The sequence below is a fragment of the Triticum urartu genome, chromosome 4A (assembly GCF_056163025.1).
Source record: "Triticum urartu cultivar PI428250 chromosome 4A, HENAU_Tu73, whole genome shotgun sequence".
NCBI classification, from domain to species: Eukaryota; Viridiplantae; Streptophyta; class Magnoliopsida; order Poales; family Poaceae; genus Triticum; species Triticum urartu.
In genome coordinates, this window is record NC_141876.1 from 122420479 (window position 1) to 122437164 (window position 16686).

Consider the following 16686-nt stretch of genomic DNA (forward strand, 5'->3'; position numbering starts at 1 on the left):
CTCTCCCCCTCCACCTGGCCGCCACCCAGATGGGATCTGGGGGCTGCCGCCACCCCTAGGGAGGGAACCCTAGGTGGGGGCGCAGCCCCTCCCCTCCCCCAATATATACTTGAGGTTTGGGCTGCCCAAGACACAAGAGTTCCTCTCCTTCTTGGCGCAGCCCTACCCCTCTCCCTCCTCGTCTCTTGCGGTGCTTGGCGAAGCCCTGCTGGAGTATCACGCTCCTCCACCACCACCATGCCGTCGTGCTTCTGCTGGATGGAGTCTTCCCCGACCTCTCCTTCTCTCCTTGCTGGATCAAGGCGTAGGAGACGTCACCGGGCTGTACGTGTGTTGAACACGGAGGTGTCATCCGTTCGGCACTAGGATCATCGGTGATTTGGATCACGACGAGTACGACTCCATCAACCCCGTTCACTTGAACGCTTCGGCGTAGCGATCTACAAGGGTATGTAGATGCACTCTCCTTCCCCTCGTTGCTGGTCTCTCAATAGATAGATCTTGGTGACACGTAGGATAATTTTGAATTTCTGCTACGTTCCCCAACATGCTGCTACTTCCGCGCGGCGGGACATGTTGGCTGCTCTCGCAGCGAGGCGGGACATCTCTCGTGCTTTCGCTTCCATGCTCGCCTTTCCCTGGTGGCAATCTCTCAACCCAGAACTCACGCTGGCCATGGCAGACGCAAGGGAAGGATGCTGAATGACTTGTTTGTTTTTGTGGATGAGGAGTTGAGAAGGAATGTGCAGTCATCTTGGCATACTAGTATTTATAACCGAGTACTAATATGCTCCTAAGTGGGAAACCGTTTAGGTTGTGATTGGTGTGAACAGGTTTGCAATTCAATATACTTCCTCCGTCTAGGTGTGTAAGTCATCTTACGTTGTGCATCGCGACCAAGGCGGAGAGGAAAACGAGAAAACTTAATGTCTTTTTGCTAATTAATAGCATTCCATGCAATGAACTAACCACTGCATGTTATGTTTGGTAGTATCAAGTCATTGCAAGCATGCACAGCCCACATATCTTATTGGTTGATATGCCACAAAACAAAAAACCGAGAAGGGAGTTAATGTACGGTGCCTAAGTGTTTTGGGATTATTTGGTTTTCATAAGGTGACTTACACACCTAGACGGAGGGAGTAGCGTGGAGTAATTTGGAATGTGACGAGACGCAAGCTCAAAATTTATTGACGGTTCTAGTTTCGAAGTGCGGCACTATTCCCAGATGGAGTACTTCTTTTTCTACTCCCTCCTTTCCGGTTTTATAGGGCTTATCTCAAAATTTTAGTTTTTCCATTTTATAAGGCTCAATTTGGTTGTTCCCAAACACATGTTCAGATTCCAAGGTGCATTAAATCATTGCATGCAAGTATTAAGAGAAAATTGACCAATGCATGTACTTTATGCATGCATGCATTGCAATTAATGCATTAAACCTATCTCTCGGGACTTCTCGCATGCACCATCGTGCCACCCACAAAAACTTGTACTCTGAGTTTAGTAGTACGTTATACAGGAAGAGAAGAGGTGCACGCACGCACTCGTCCTCTCACACACGCGTCTGTTTTTCTCGAAAAGGAGGATGATGACCCCCGGCCTCTGCATCTGGGAGTCACACACACAAATTATTGAAATATATTGAGTGCAATGCTTTGATGTGTCGCGTCAACTCGTACATCAATGAGAAGTTTGATTATCCTCTCCCTCGCGGACTTAACTGCACCTGCCTTTGGCTGTATGACAGGTTGGCCACACACCTATAGGGCCCACCTGTCATTCACGCAAAGGCAGGAGCGTCCCTCCCTCGCCCATGAGCGTGTTGGCTGGCAAGACTAGGAGAAGCTTTCGCTACACGCTCTCCCTCCCGCATGTGGTGGACATGTAGCAGTTCAATCGATGTCAGATGGCCAGAAGCGTACTGTAGTACTCCTCCAGTGCAGTAGTATTCCATCATTGTTCGACTTCCCGAAGAGGCGAAAAGCCAAGCGCAGCCCGGACGCTCGTGTGGCAGTTTCATGTGTAGAGTTGTCTAGGATAGCGTGTACCATGCCTGTAAGCTTAAAATCGTTGGGGTTGGCTCCATGCTATGTGGCCGTCTCGAAGTTTTTAAAAAAAATTAAAATAGTCTTCTGGCCCTACCCGAAAACTGCCACGCGTACTGCCCGGGAAAAGCCCCGCCCTCAACTTTTAACTACGCGAAAATAGTTTGAGCTTGTTCGTTCTATATAAATACAGTACTTACTGTATGTTTATTCACCCGTGGGGTTGTTTAATGAATGGAGGGGCGGGGAGCACAAGTGAACAATATTGTAGTACTACTAGTAGTAAGTAGGAGTCGTACAGTAGTCACCTTAAATAGAGAGTTTCTTTTCTTTAATGCCACGTACACAAATTGAAACGCTTGTTGTGGACAGAAAAAAGATAATCACTCCACTATATATGGACGCAGGGGCATGAGCTCTTGCTTTACTAGGGTTGCTCTCTTCATTCTCTCATCCTCTCCAGATATAAACAAGACAGTGGTAGCGACATTTTCTCTCTGCTCACCGCTGGTCACAGATCCAGCCGGATCCCTTCGGCCGATGTGTGTAGAGGACTAAAAGGTGCATCGTTCATGCGGTCATCGCCGCCGAGGGAGGAAACCCACAGCTGCCGGAGGGGCCCGATCCTCTGCCCGTGCCGTTCTCTCCGACACATGGCCGGCTTGGGAGGTCCTCCGACCCTTCTTCCTCCCTGCCGTATTGTCCGCAGATCCGACCTGCCGCCGCCGACATCCCGACGACCCTCAGGTATAAGTTCTTCAAAAGCGGCCTTGCTCTACTGCCCCAGCTCCCCATGTGTCTGCATGTGCATCTTTTTCTACTCCCGTCAGCTGTTCCAAAGCCACCTAAATTTTTAGTATTATTAGAGGTAAAGCTACTTCATGCATTCGAATCTAGGGCTTTGTTCAAACAACGAAGAAAGGGGGGAAAGTTGTAGCATGAATCTAGGACTTGATTCAAAGAGGAAATAATATGGTGAAAGTAGTAGAGACCGGATACCCAACCGGTCTCTTGGTTGAAAAAGGAAATAATGGGAAAACATAGTACAAACTGGATAAGGAACAGATCTATTATTGGTTGAAAAAAGGATAGAAAGTGGCGGCTGGTGGACAAGTCAATAGAGTATGTCCAGGATTAGATTTGCTGCCATCACATAGTAAAAGGTCTCCAGGATTAGATTTGCTGCCCTCACATAGTAAAAGGTCTCGGGATTAGATTTGCTGCCCTCACATAGTAAAAGGTCTCCAGGATTAGATTTGCTGCCCTCACATAGTAAAATATCTCCAGGATTAGATTTGCTGCCCTCACATAGTACAAGGTCTCCAGGATTAGATTTGCTGCCCTCACATAGTACAATGGCACTCCTGCTGCTTTCCCCAGTATGATAAGTAAGTTGATCCTTTACGCTGCTAAGTGTCCTGGTGTCCCCATGGTCCCATGCCCTTAAACCAACTCTTTAGCTGCTGTTGATTTACTGTGTCTGGTAAACAAGCAATGCCACCATTAAAGTAATCCCATATTTGAGGAATCTCATTGTTGATCGTAATGCTTCTGGTAACATGAAGCATTGCTGACATTTTAAAATTTCTACTGTCCTTGCATGATTGCCATGAACATAATTAAGATGCTTATTTTCATTTTGTATATGTTTCATATATTCTTATTGACCAGCAACTGTTTACTTTCTATCTTCTTGTGCGGATAGGGATATCCATTTCACCTTGTTGCTGTTGTGACCTTTTGGTGAACTGCACAAAACACTTTTTTTTGGAATGAGTGTCTTGTGCAGTTCAACTAAAATGTCACGTGGGCAACATCTCTCAATTTTGGTGGAACTACACAAAATGTTGATTGGAGTTTCCAAAATCTCCGTCAAGTACTGCTGGTAATCTCGTGCAACATTTTATTAGCCTTTGCAAGATGGAGCCGTCACTGTCACCACAATGGCACTTTATTTTAGTGGAACAGCACAAAAGGATAAGAAAATTATAGTTGGACCTTACATGAGCCGGACAGCCAACCTTAATGTTCCTCAATTTTAGTGCAACTACTAAAGAAGAACCTGCCAGCTCACAAGAGCAAGTACTTCTTGCTAGCTGAATGATGCAATCTTTGCTTCATTTCAAGTGAACTACAGAAAAAGGCGCATGAATTGAATCATGGAACTCCAGGCAGACCTCATCCAAGTAGAGCTGGAGGTTGTGTTCAAGGAGGCTGCTATTAAAGCGAAATCATGCTCTCATGTCTCCTTGTTTGTGCTATGCAAACATGTTGTGCAAACAAGAATACTCAACTACAGATGTTGTGACAGTCAAGAGCATTCACCAAGTTCTTCGATTGTATGACATGGCTAGCCAAGATGGATTTAATCCCGATATTCACTTTATCAAAAGGCTCTAATGGGTTGGTTCTGAATTTTGCAAGCTGGGAATCAGTGAGATGTGTAGGCATCTTTGTTGTACTTATTATTTGAATCTTATTTGTTGGTTCTGAATCTTGCAAGCTGGGAATCAATGAGATGTGTAGGCATCTTTGTTGTACTTATTATTTGGATCTTATTTGTTGGTTCTGAATCTTGCAAGCTGGGAATCAATGAGATGTGTAGGCATATTTTTTGTACTTATTATTTGGATCTTATTTGATGGATCTGAATCTTGCAAGCTAGGAAACACGGCATGATGATGCAGAGGACAACAACCATAACAAACAGTTCAAACTTGGTAGTATTATCTTTGTGAAAGTGCGACAAATGTGCTGATCGTGTGCGTCCTGAGAATAATAATTCTAATTGTTGTGCATGTTGATCCTGTGGCACTGATAGAACGAGCGAATGCATTGCTTGTTTTAAGTATAAATTTCTATTAAAGCTAATTAAATTTAAGTAAAGTGACCACTAACTCCTATTATTACAGTACCAATACATACCCGCTCGTGAACCGACGTGTGGGCGAGGGTGCATCTTCTGTCAGGCGTGCAGCGGACGAGGGAGGGGTAGTAGCTGTTGTCGCCTCTACACACTCAGCTTAGTATTGTCGCCTGCTGGATATGGACTTTAGCAAGGAGTTCCCCTTTGAGTTCGCTGTTCAGTCCTATGGCTACACCAAGTTGAATGTGATGTACACCAACGATACGGACTCGGTGAAGCTCTACCTCGCCTCAGTCCTATGGTTGCACCAGGTTCTGGAGCATTCGCCCGTTTCATCGGCAGCACCGACTGGACCTTCGCTACGGTGGAGAGAAGGAAGAACGCGACGATTCGGCCATCTGGTGCAACAAGCTTGTCGACATCCAGAAGCAATACAAGATCATCAGCAACGGGCAAGAGAAGGACTCTGTGGTTGACCTCGCTGAGACCATCATCGACCCCTGATACGCCAACATGAAAGAAGACGACCTGAACATGTGGGAGGTACCTCTGAATCTAGCCTAAATAACCTACGCGTCCAAGGACGCATACACATGCTACGACATGTACAGGCAGATCTTGGACATGAGGGCGTGTCTGCTTCCCGTAACCGACGAGTACAAGGACAACCGCAGCATCATGATCAAGCGTGCCAGGAAGGTCTAGATGTTGTACTTTATCTGTTTATAAGCACCTTTATCATCTGAGTGTTTCATGCATTAGCCTATGTGTCGTAATTATCTATTTTGTTCAAAATATTTCTTTTAAGAACCCATTAACCTGATTGCTTTTTTTAGTGGCTATTTGCTTATGTATGTAAACTAGTTCACCTGTCCGTAAAAAAAACTAGTTCACTCGGCTGCCGTGCTTTGAATCTCCTTCCTCCCAACATATTCCCCTCCTCAGGTGGACCCAGCAGGTCTTTGAATTTTCTCCCACTTTCTTTTTCGATGTAAACTGAGTTTTCTCCCAGTACTTTCCCCTAGAACCAACTCAACTGTTCCACGTCTAGCCTAAAAAATAACAATACCCCACGTACTATTAACTCATCAAATTAAAATGATATTTTATTTCATAAGTTGAAAATTCTTACAAAATAATAATAATAATTGTTTATATATAACTTGGCAAGTTAACTCCTAGTGATTGCGTACATAAGCTTGCAAAGATTTTACTGACGTGCAATCATGTGTTTATGTTTTTATAACATTTCTCCGTCTAGCCCAACATGATATTTTCACCCAACCCAGCAAGTCCGCGGATTTCGAGAAAAATGCAAATGGGATTTAAACGGGCTGCATAGATGCTACATCATTGTTTCACCCAGCCCACCAAATGGACTAAAAAACAAATGGACTGACAGCTGGGTCCACGGCCACAACCCAATTTTTTGTGATTTGCCAAGTAAGTCGCTTTGTCAGGCCTGTTGGGCTGCAAATCTTTCAAGACGAGGAGAGCTTCATTCGGCTGGCCGAGAAAATGGCCTATCAGTAATGAGAAATGGGTTGTACATTTTTAAAACACATCAAACCGGCAATTAGTTTCAAATATCTTTTTTTTCATTTCGAGATTTTAAATTACATTAATTTTTATGCGTGGAGAATTTGTTGAATTTTATATTGATATATATTTATTTTTAAAATCAGTTTGAATGTGAGTCAAAATTTCGGGATTAAAAACAGTTCGGACCGCACCAAAATATGCAAAATTTCGTATAATTTTTTAACCGTGGCCACAATATGGGCTGTAATGCTAAAAAAAAGAATATGGGCTCCAAAAAAACCTTAAGAATTAGCAAATGGGCTGTAAATTATTAGAAATAATGGCAGATGGGTTGTATGCTGTTTTCCACAGATTTGAGGCTTTCCTAAATAAAAAGGTTGACGCACAAGCAGTGACTGTTGGATGGCCATCCAACGGCCGTCGTGCTTCTTCAATCTCTGCTCTTCCTGCTCCAGCCGCTCAAACAAGGGCCGGTGGGACTGCCTGCTCCTTCCTCCCCGCAGCCGGCTCTGCTGCCGCGCAGGCCTCACCGCCCCACTGTACTCCCATCGCTGGCCTAGCCATCCCTCTACTCACCCACACCTGCTGTTATTCTCCGGAGAAGGCAGACGAACCAGTAAACCCTCGTACAGTCGTACTCCCCTCTGCGTGGGAAACAACTGCCGAGTCTTCCATCCCTCCATGTCGTTCCCTTCCTAGGACTCGCCGTCGTCCACTGCCCTGGTGCTCTTGGCGCGGCCTGGTCAACGTGGTCAACGACCGACATGCATCTGAAGTGGACTGTACATGGAGAGGCCGACAGCTGGGTCCATGGCCGCACGTAAGGAAATGCCTCCTTATTACGCGCAAAATAATGATTCCTCCACCTGACATTAGGGACCCACCGAAAGGGCCTCTGTATTTTGCAAAAAAATGTTACTGCCGCTGACAGCTCGGACCCACCAGCTATATCTTCGCACGCAAGGAAGTGCCTCCTTATTACGCACAAAAAAATGAATACTCCCCCTGTTAGCTGGGACCCAGTATAGTGGCAGGCTGACTTGTGGGCCTAATAAGTTGACGGGGACGGATGGCTTTGTCAACTTAGTCAATATGCACGATTCTAGCTCCAGTGACCGTACGATGTCCATCCAACGGCCGTAGTGCTTCTTCAACCTCTGGTCTTCTTGCTCCAGCCGCCCAAACCAGCGCCGGTCGTGCCTCGTGCTCCTGCCTCCCGTGGCCGGCTGCGATGCGGTGGAGGCCTCACCGCCCCCTACTACTCCCACCGCTGGCCAGACCATCCCTCTACTCACCCACACCCCCTGTTATTCCACGGTGACGGCAGCCTCACACCACAGTGAACCAGTGAACTCTCGTACTCCTCTACGCGTGGGCATCCACTGCTGCGTCTTCCCCGGCTCCGCGTCGTCCCCTTCCTAGGCCTCGCCATCGTCCACCGCCCTGGTGGTCTCGGCGCGGCGTGGTCAACGTGGTCAAGGAACGGCTTCCACCGGACGTGGACTGTACGTGGAGAGGCTGACAGCTGGGTCCACGGCCACAGCAAGGAAGTGCCTCCTTATTATGTGCAAAGTAAGTGTTCCTCCACCTGACAGCGGGGACCCACTGGACGGGCTACCGTATTTCGTGAAAAAAAAAACATTTTCCCCTGACTGCTGGGACCCACCAGCTACATCTTCGCACGCAAGGAAGTGCGTCCGGGCAAAAAAAACGATTCGCCCCCCTGACTGCTGGGACCCACCAGCTACATCTTCGCAGGCAAGGAAGTGCCTGACAATCGGGACCCACCTGGTCGAAGCGTACGTAGCGTTGTCATTTTGGTCGCAAACGTGTACGTACATATATACTGGTGGATGTAGAGGCGCACACATGTCGTAGTAGAGGCGCGTACGTATGCGCGCACGTAGCATGTACACGTACGTACAGCGGCCAGGGTGCAAGAAAGAAAATACGGCCACGTATGTGTACATACGGGCGGGGTCTTGAACGCCTACTCGCGCATACATACGGCCAGGGCTCGTGTACGTGGCTGGGTCAGGACGGAGAAACAGCGTCGTCGTCGTGTTCATGGGGAGGCAACGGAATGCGTCGTGTTCATGGGGAGGCAACAAAATGCGTCGTGTTCATCGGGAGGCAACGGAACGTGTGGGAGCCAACCGGCTGGGTCGGAACGGAATGCGTGGTCGTGTTCATCGGGAGGGCTTGGACGGAACAGGCGATGGAAACAAGGCCTGGCGTACCGCACAACGGAGGAAGCGGACCTCCTACGTTCGGAACGGGGTCCTGTTGATTGGGAGGGGTCTGGCGTATCGCAAAACGGAGGAAACGGACCTCCTACGGTCGAAACGGGGGTCCTGTTGATCGGGCGGGGTGTGGCGTATCGCAAAACGGAGGAAACGGACCTCCTACGGTCGAAACGGGGGTCCTGTTGATCGGGAGGGGTGTGGTGTACCGCAAAACGGACGAAACGGACCTCCTACGGTTGAAACGGGGGTCCTGTTCATCAAGAGGGGTGTGGCGTACCGCAAAACGGGACTCCACGGGATACTGTTCATCTCCACCGTCGACCTCCTCCAGCCTCCACGGGCTACCGTTGACCTCCTCCAGCCTCCACGGGTTCCTGTTCATCCAGCCTCCACCGCGCGCTACTCCACCGGCTACTGTTCAACCACCCCTCCACCGTCTACTGTTCATCCAGCCCTCCACACCACGGGGTCCTGTTCAACCACCCCTCCACGGGCACCCCTCCACCATCTACTGTTCATCTAGCCCTCCACACCACGGGGTCCTGTTCAACCACCCCTCCACGGGCACCCCTCCACCGTCTACTGTTCATCCAGCCCTCCACCACACCACGGGGTCCTGTTCATCCAGAGGCAATGCCACCGCTCACTGTTCATCCAAACCCTCCCCCCCCCCCCCCCGCAACACTCACTGTTCATCCCAGAGGCAACATCGATCGGCTTCAGTTAGCAGCAGTAGCAAAGGAATCGCTCGATCGGGTTCAGTTAACAGCCATCGATCGATCGCTCGGGTTCAGTAACGCGTAGCCTGCAGTGCAATCGCTCGGGTTTAGTTAGAGCCAACGCCTCGCACACACGCGCGTACGTATACGAGAGAAACACGCATCGCTCGGCCCCCAACCTCCCACCGTAACCGGGAACTCCCCGACATTTTCCTCCCCGTCGCTTCTACCACGGTTTATTCCATCATGGACGGCCCAAAGAATGTCATGCAGCTGCGTCTCCGGCCCGCCCAGGACGAAAAGCCCATTTTCTGTCATGATTTTTTGTCATAGAAGTAGGAGCCCGCCACATCTATGATGATACCGGGTTTTGTCACAATTATCGTCATAGAAGTGTCATATGTATGGTAGAATTTTTTTTCGTTCGGCCCAAATGTCAGGGATGTGTCCTTTTTTTGTAGTGATGTTGGCCCATTAGTTCCCCCGGGGGTTCCGATAACCCCCCGGCACTCCGATAGTTATCTGGTGACCCCCAGAACTCATACGGTGTTCGAATATAGTCATCCAATGTATCAATCTTTATGTCTCGACCATTTAGAGACTCCTCGTCATGTCCGTGATTAAATCAGGGACTCCGAACTACCTTCGGTACATCAAAACACATAAACTCATAATACCGATCGTCACCGAACGTTAAGCGTGCGGACCCTACGGGTTCGAGAACTATGTAGACATGACCGAGACATGTCTCCGGTCAATAACCAATAGCGGAACCTGGATGTTCATATTGGTTCCCACATATTCTACGAAGATCTTTATTGGTCAAAACGCATAATGATATACGTTGTTCCTTTTGTCATCAGTATGTTACTTGCCCGAGATTCAATCGTCGGTATCTCAATACCTAGTTCAATCTCGTTACCGGAAAGTCTCTTTACTCGTTCCGTAATGCATCATCCCGCAACTAACTCATTAGTCACATTGCTTGCAAGGCTTATATTGATGTGCATTACCGAGAGGGCCCAGAGATACCTCTCCGACAATCGGAGTGAAAAATCCTAATCTCGATCTATGCCAACTCAACATGTTAGAGTTGTGTCAAATATTATTGTACAAGGTAGGTTACAGTTGGACTTAGTTTTGAACTGTGTGTAGACAGGGTAGCGGTCGTGTCCTAGTAGGACACTTGTATCCTAGACCTCTCATATATATCGGGGTTAGACGCACGATGTAACCTATGCCAACATAATAGCACAGGCACGCGGGGGAGCCGGCGGTGTGTGCCGGCGCCCGAGCGGCCAGGGTGCGGTATTGTGACGATGTCATGGGGAGGAGCGCCCATAGTCATGCCCCGGGGATGTAGCCATATCGGTGAACCTCGTTAACAAATCTCGGTGTCGTGCCTCGTGTGATTTCTTAGTCCTCGGTAGATCGACGGAGTGTCTCGGATTATTCTAACAAGTGGTATCAAGAGCAAACGAGGTTGACGTGCTAAACATTGCTGTAGAAGCCGAAGGAATAAAAGGCAGTGTGAGATTTGTTAAAGGAAAAAGGCGTCGGGTATCTGTGTGTATATTTCCACCGGAAGCAAAGAAAAAGCGGGGAAGGAGAAGCTTTGGGGCTGCACGTGAGCAAGGATGAACGAGGATTTTTTGATCTTGTGCGCACGAGAAGGCTACTAGAGGGATTCTCCAATTGGCTCTATTTGCTTGGTACAGGTACATGCATGTACGGGATGGTAGAAGTGCATGGTACATAAAATAAAGGCACGGTCGCAGGTCCATGGAAGATGGTGTGGCGAGGATGGCGGCGTGCATATAAGGCTTGGACGAGTCTGGAGCGCATCGTGGTAGGATCATGCAAACACAGGGTGTCAAGAAATGCACGAAGATATGTAGGGTGGACACGACACATGGTGGAGCATGGTTGCAGTCGGATAATTTCGGCTGGGTCGGACTGGATTGTCTGATGGACTGACATGGATGTTGGTCAAAGCAGAAGACGGCGGTGATTTCAGCAATGACGACATAGGAGCGTGATGCTGATGGTGGCCGACTTCTGGGGCGTGGAAACACGTGGTGCATGCCTGAGGGCTTGTGCGGCTTCTACAAGACTACGGCACAGGGTTGATTCAAGGCAGTGCACACATGAGAGTTTGAAATCGACGGAGCGCGGGGGTAGCATAGTGCAGCTACATGGAGTCATGTTGAAGGTGGAGCTGGAGTCTGATGGATGACTATGCTCTGTGCTGATGGAGGGGCTACGGTGTAAGATATCAGAGAATCGAAGCATATTTCAGCAGGATAGCGAGAGACACATGGATCGGACTGGGTACCAGTGGTCTGATGGAGATGTGATACTCGGCATCGGTCGATGATGATCGGTGGTTCTCTATAGTGAGGGTTGAGGCGGAGTGGGCTAGCTACCCGGGAGACTTGACCAAGACAGCAGAGGCTCGACGCAGTTATAGCGCCGTGGTGTGCAGTAAGCACGGGACACAACGACAGGCCAAGGCACTGGTGGTCAGACATGTGGTCAGCCAAATTGTGCAGGGGGTGCTGAAGCAGTGTTGACGAGTACTTGATTCAAGTTGGTGACTGGGTCTATCGGTGCCGGTTGATGGACATGAGTTGACCATGTTTAATCTGAGAAAGTGGTGGAAAGTCTGAAATTGTCAAAACAGAGAGAGTACATGGTCGTATATTATGTGGTGATGGGTGCACATGGAAAAGTGTGGATGACAAGACAGAAGGAGGTGAAGTGCTATAGCTATGGGACATGCCATAGACTATCTGGAAAAAGGGTGAGACAACTGTGAATTTTGACTCAGGGTGACACAGGTTGACGGTGAAATTTCTTCATGTTTCAGACAGACGGTCATGAAAGAGCGGTGATGTTGAGTTCAGGTAACTCTTATATGTGATGTCCAATATGTGAGTTGTTCATTTTCACGCAGACAGTAGTCGGGGTGTGATGGCGTTGAACGGATTCTCCGGAAGTTGGGAGCACAAAGTAGAGTAATGAGGAACTTAATTTTGCTCGAGTGTTGTCTGTGAAGAACATGAGAAGAGACTATAGTTGCAGGTGGAGTCACATGGAGTCTGGGAGTAGCAGCGGTGCTCATGGCGTATCTCAAGTCCAATGTACATGGAGGTTCGACGCATGGATGAATCCAAGGTGGTGGAGAATATTCGCCAAGGTGGAGTTTGTTAGAGTTGTGCCAAATATTATTGTACAAGGTAGGTTACAGTTGGACTTGGTTTTGAACTGTGTGTAGACAGGGTAGCGGTCGTGTCCTAGTAGGACACTTGTGTCCTAGACCTCTCATATATATCGGGGTTAGACGCACGATGTAACCTATGCCAACATAATAGCACAGGCACATGGGGGAGCCGGCGGCGTGTGCCGGCGCCCGGGCGGCCAGGGTGCGGTATTGTGAGGATGTCATGGGGAGGAGCGCCCGTAGTCATGCCCCGGGGATGTAGCCATATCGGTGAACCTCGTTAACAAATCTCGGTGTCATGCCTCGTGTGATTGCTTGGTCCTCGGTAGATCGACGGAGTGTCTCGGATTATTCTAACACAACAAACACCATCGGAGACACCTATAGATCACCTTTATAATCACCCAGTTACATTGTGACGTTTGGTAGCACACAAAGTGTTCCTCCGGTATTCGGGAGTTGCATTATCTCTAGTCATAGGAACATGTATAAGTTATGGAGAAAGCAATAGCAACAAACTAAATGATCATCGTGCTAAGCTAACGGATGGGTCAAGTCAATCACATCATTCTCTAATGATGTGATCCCGTTAATCAAATGACAACTCATGTCTATGGTTAGGAAACATAACCATCATTGATTCAACGAGCTAGTCAAGTAGAGGCATACTAGTGACATTCTGTTTGTCTATGTATTCACACATGTACTAAGTTTCCGGTTAATACAATTCTAGCATGAATAATAAACATTTATCATGATATAAGGAAATATAAATAACAACTTTATTATTGCCTCTAGGGCATACTTCCTTCAATAGTGTGATCAAAGCATATGGTTTCATATAGACTTTTGGAGAAGCCTGTATTTACAAGAAGTGAGTGAGAGCTCTGTAACATTTCTAATATTATATGTGGATGACATATTGTTGATTGGAAATAATACAAAATTTCTAGATAGCATAAAAGGATACTTGAAAAAGAATTTTTCAATGAAAGACCTCGGTGATGCTGCTTATATATTGGGCATGAAGATCTATAGAGATAGATCAAGACGCTTAATTGGACTTTCACAAAGCACATACCTTGATAAAGTTTTGAAGAAGTTCAAAATGGACCAGTCAAAGAAAGGGTTCTTGCCGGTGTTACAAGGTGTGAAGTGAGTCAGACTCAATGCCCGACCACTGCAGAAGATAGAGAGAAAATGAAAGTCATTCCCTATGCCTCAGCCATAGGTTCTATCATGTATGCAATGTTGTGTACCAGACCTGATGTGTGCCTTGCTATAAGTTTAGTAGGGAGGTACCAAAGTAATCCGGGAGTGGATCACTGGACAGCGGTCAAGAACATCCTGAAATACCTGAAAAGAACTAAGGATATGTTTCTCGTTTATGGGGGTGACAAAGAGCTTGTCGTAAATGGTTATGTCGATGCAAGCTTTGACACTGATCTGGATGACTCAAAGTCGCAAACCTGATACGTATTTATATTGAATGGTGGAGCTGTAAGTTGGTGCAGTTCCAAGAAGAACGTCATGGCGGAATCTACGTGTGAAGTGGAGTACATAGCTGCTTCGGAAGCAGCAAATGAAGGAGTCTGGATGAAGGAGTTCATATCCGATCTAGGTGTAATACCTAGTGCATCGGGACCAATGAAAATCTTTTGTGACAATACTGGAGCAATTGCCTTAGCGAAGGAATCCAGATTTTACAAGAGAACCAAACACATAAAGAGACGCTTCAACTCCATCCGCGATCAAGTCAAGGAGGGAGACATAGAGATTTGCAAGATACATACGAATCTGAATGTTGCAGACCCGTTGACTAAGCCTCTTCCACGAGCAAAACATGATCAGCACCAAGACTCCATGGGTGTTAGAATCATTACTATGCAATCTAGATTATTGACTCTAGTGCAAGTGGGAGACTGAAGGAAATATGCCCTAGAGTCAATAATAAAGTTGTTATTTATATTTCCTTAAATCATGATATATGTGTATTGTTCATGCTAGAATTGTATTAACCGGAAACTTAGTACATGTGTGAATACATAGACAATACAAAGTGTCCCTAGTATGCCTCTACTTGACTAGTTCGTTAATCAAAGATGGTTAAGTTTCCTGACCATAGACATGTGTTGTCATTTGATGAACGGGATCACATCATTAGAGAATGATGTGATGGACAAGACCCATCCGTTAGCTTAGCATAATGATCGTTAAGTTTTATTGGTGTTGCTTTATTCATGACTTATACATATTCCTCTGACTATGATATTATGCAACTCCCGAATACCGGAGGAACACCTTGTGTGCTATCAAACGCCACAACGTAACTGGGTGATTATAAATATGCTCTACAGGTATCTCCAAAGGTATTTGTTGGGTTGGCATAAATCAAGATTAGGATTTCTCACTCCGAGTATCGGAGAGGTATCTCTGGGCCCTCTCGATAATGCACATCACTATAAGCCTTGCAACCAATGTGACTAATGAGTTAGTTATGGTATGATGCATTACGGAACGAGTAAAGAGACTTGCCGGTAACGAGATTGAACTAGGTATGATGATACCGATGATCGAATCTCGGGCAAGTAACATACCGATGACAAAGGGAATAGCATATGTTGTTCTTGCGGTTTGACGGATAAAGATCTTCGTAGAATATGTAGGAACCAATATGAGCATCCAGGTTCCGCTATTGGTTATTGACCGGAGATGTGTCTCAGTCATGTCTACATATTTCTCGAACCCGTAGGGTTCGCACGCTTAACGTTTGATGACGATTTGTATTATGAGTTATGTGTTTTGGTGACCAAAGTTTGTTCGGAGTCCCGGATGAGATCACGGACATGACGAGTAGTCTCGAAATGGTCGAGAGGTAAAGATTCATATATTGGAAGGTAGTATTTGGACATCGGAATGATTTCGAGAGGTTCGGGTATTTTACCGGAGTACCGAGGGGTTACCGGAACCCCCCGCGGAAGTATTGGGCCTACATGGGCCTTAGTGGAGAGAGAGGGGATCCCGCAAGGGATGCCCCCCCCATGGGAGTCCGAATTGGACTAGAGGAGGGGGCGGCACCCCCTTTCCCTCTCCCTCTCCTTCCTTTTCCCCTCCGATAAGAAAGCAAAGGGGGGGAATCCTACCAGGAGTGGAGTCCTAGTAGGACTCCCCCCCATGGTGCGCCCCTCCTGGCCGACTGCCTCCTCCTCCCCTCCTTTATATATGGGGGGAGGGGCACCCCATGGAACATCAATTGTTCTCTTAGCCGTGTGCGATGCCCCCCTCCATAGTTTACTCCTCCGGTCATAACGTCATAATGCTTAGGCGAAGCCCTGCGCGGATCACATCACCATCACCGTCACCACACCATCGTGCTGACGGAGCTCTCCCTCGAAACTCTGCTGGATCAAGAGTTCGAGGGATGTCATCGAGCTGAACGTGTGCTGAACTCGGAGGTATCGTATGTTCGGTACTAGATCGGTTGGATCGTGAAGACGTTCGACTACATCAACCGCGTTAACCTAACGCTTCCTCTTTTGGTCTACGAGGGTACGTGGACACACTGTCCCCCTCTCGTTGCCATGCATCTCCTAGATAGATCTTGTGTGATCGTAGGATTTTTTTTGAAATTGCATGCTACATTCCCCAACAGCATCCTTGACGTTGCTCTTAGTCCTCAAAGCCGTCAATGTATGAGGATGCTGCTGAAGCGCCCCATCAGAGGGAGTGGCGACACTGGGGCTGCTGAAGCACCGGAGCACGGCGTGGAGATGGAGATAGAGGTTGTCGTCGCCTTCGGCGAGGTATCGCTGCACCCTGACATCGTCGACGTCGTCGTGCTTCCACAGCCAGAGCCGGAGGTCAACACCGAGTCTGGTGACGACTTGGGCGACGACTCCGGCGCCGACTGAGAACCGGTTATTCATCTATACCCATTTGTTTGTCAAATACATCCTAGGGTTTCTCTGGTTACTCCTGCGTCCTACCTCCCCCCTTTTGGAATATAAATCCTATGGTTATGTTCTCCCTATCCATGAAATCTGAG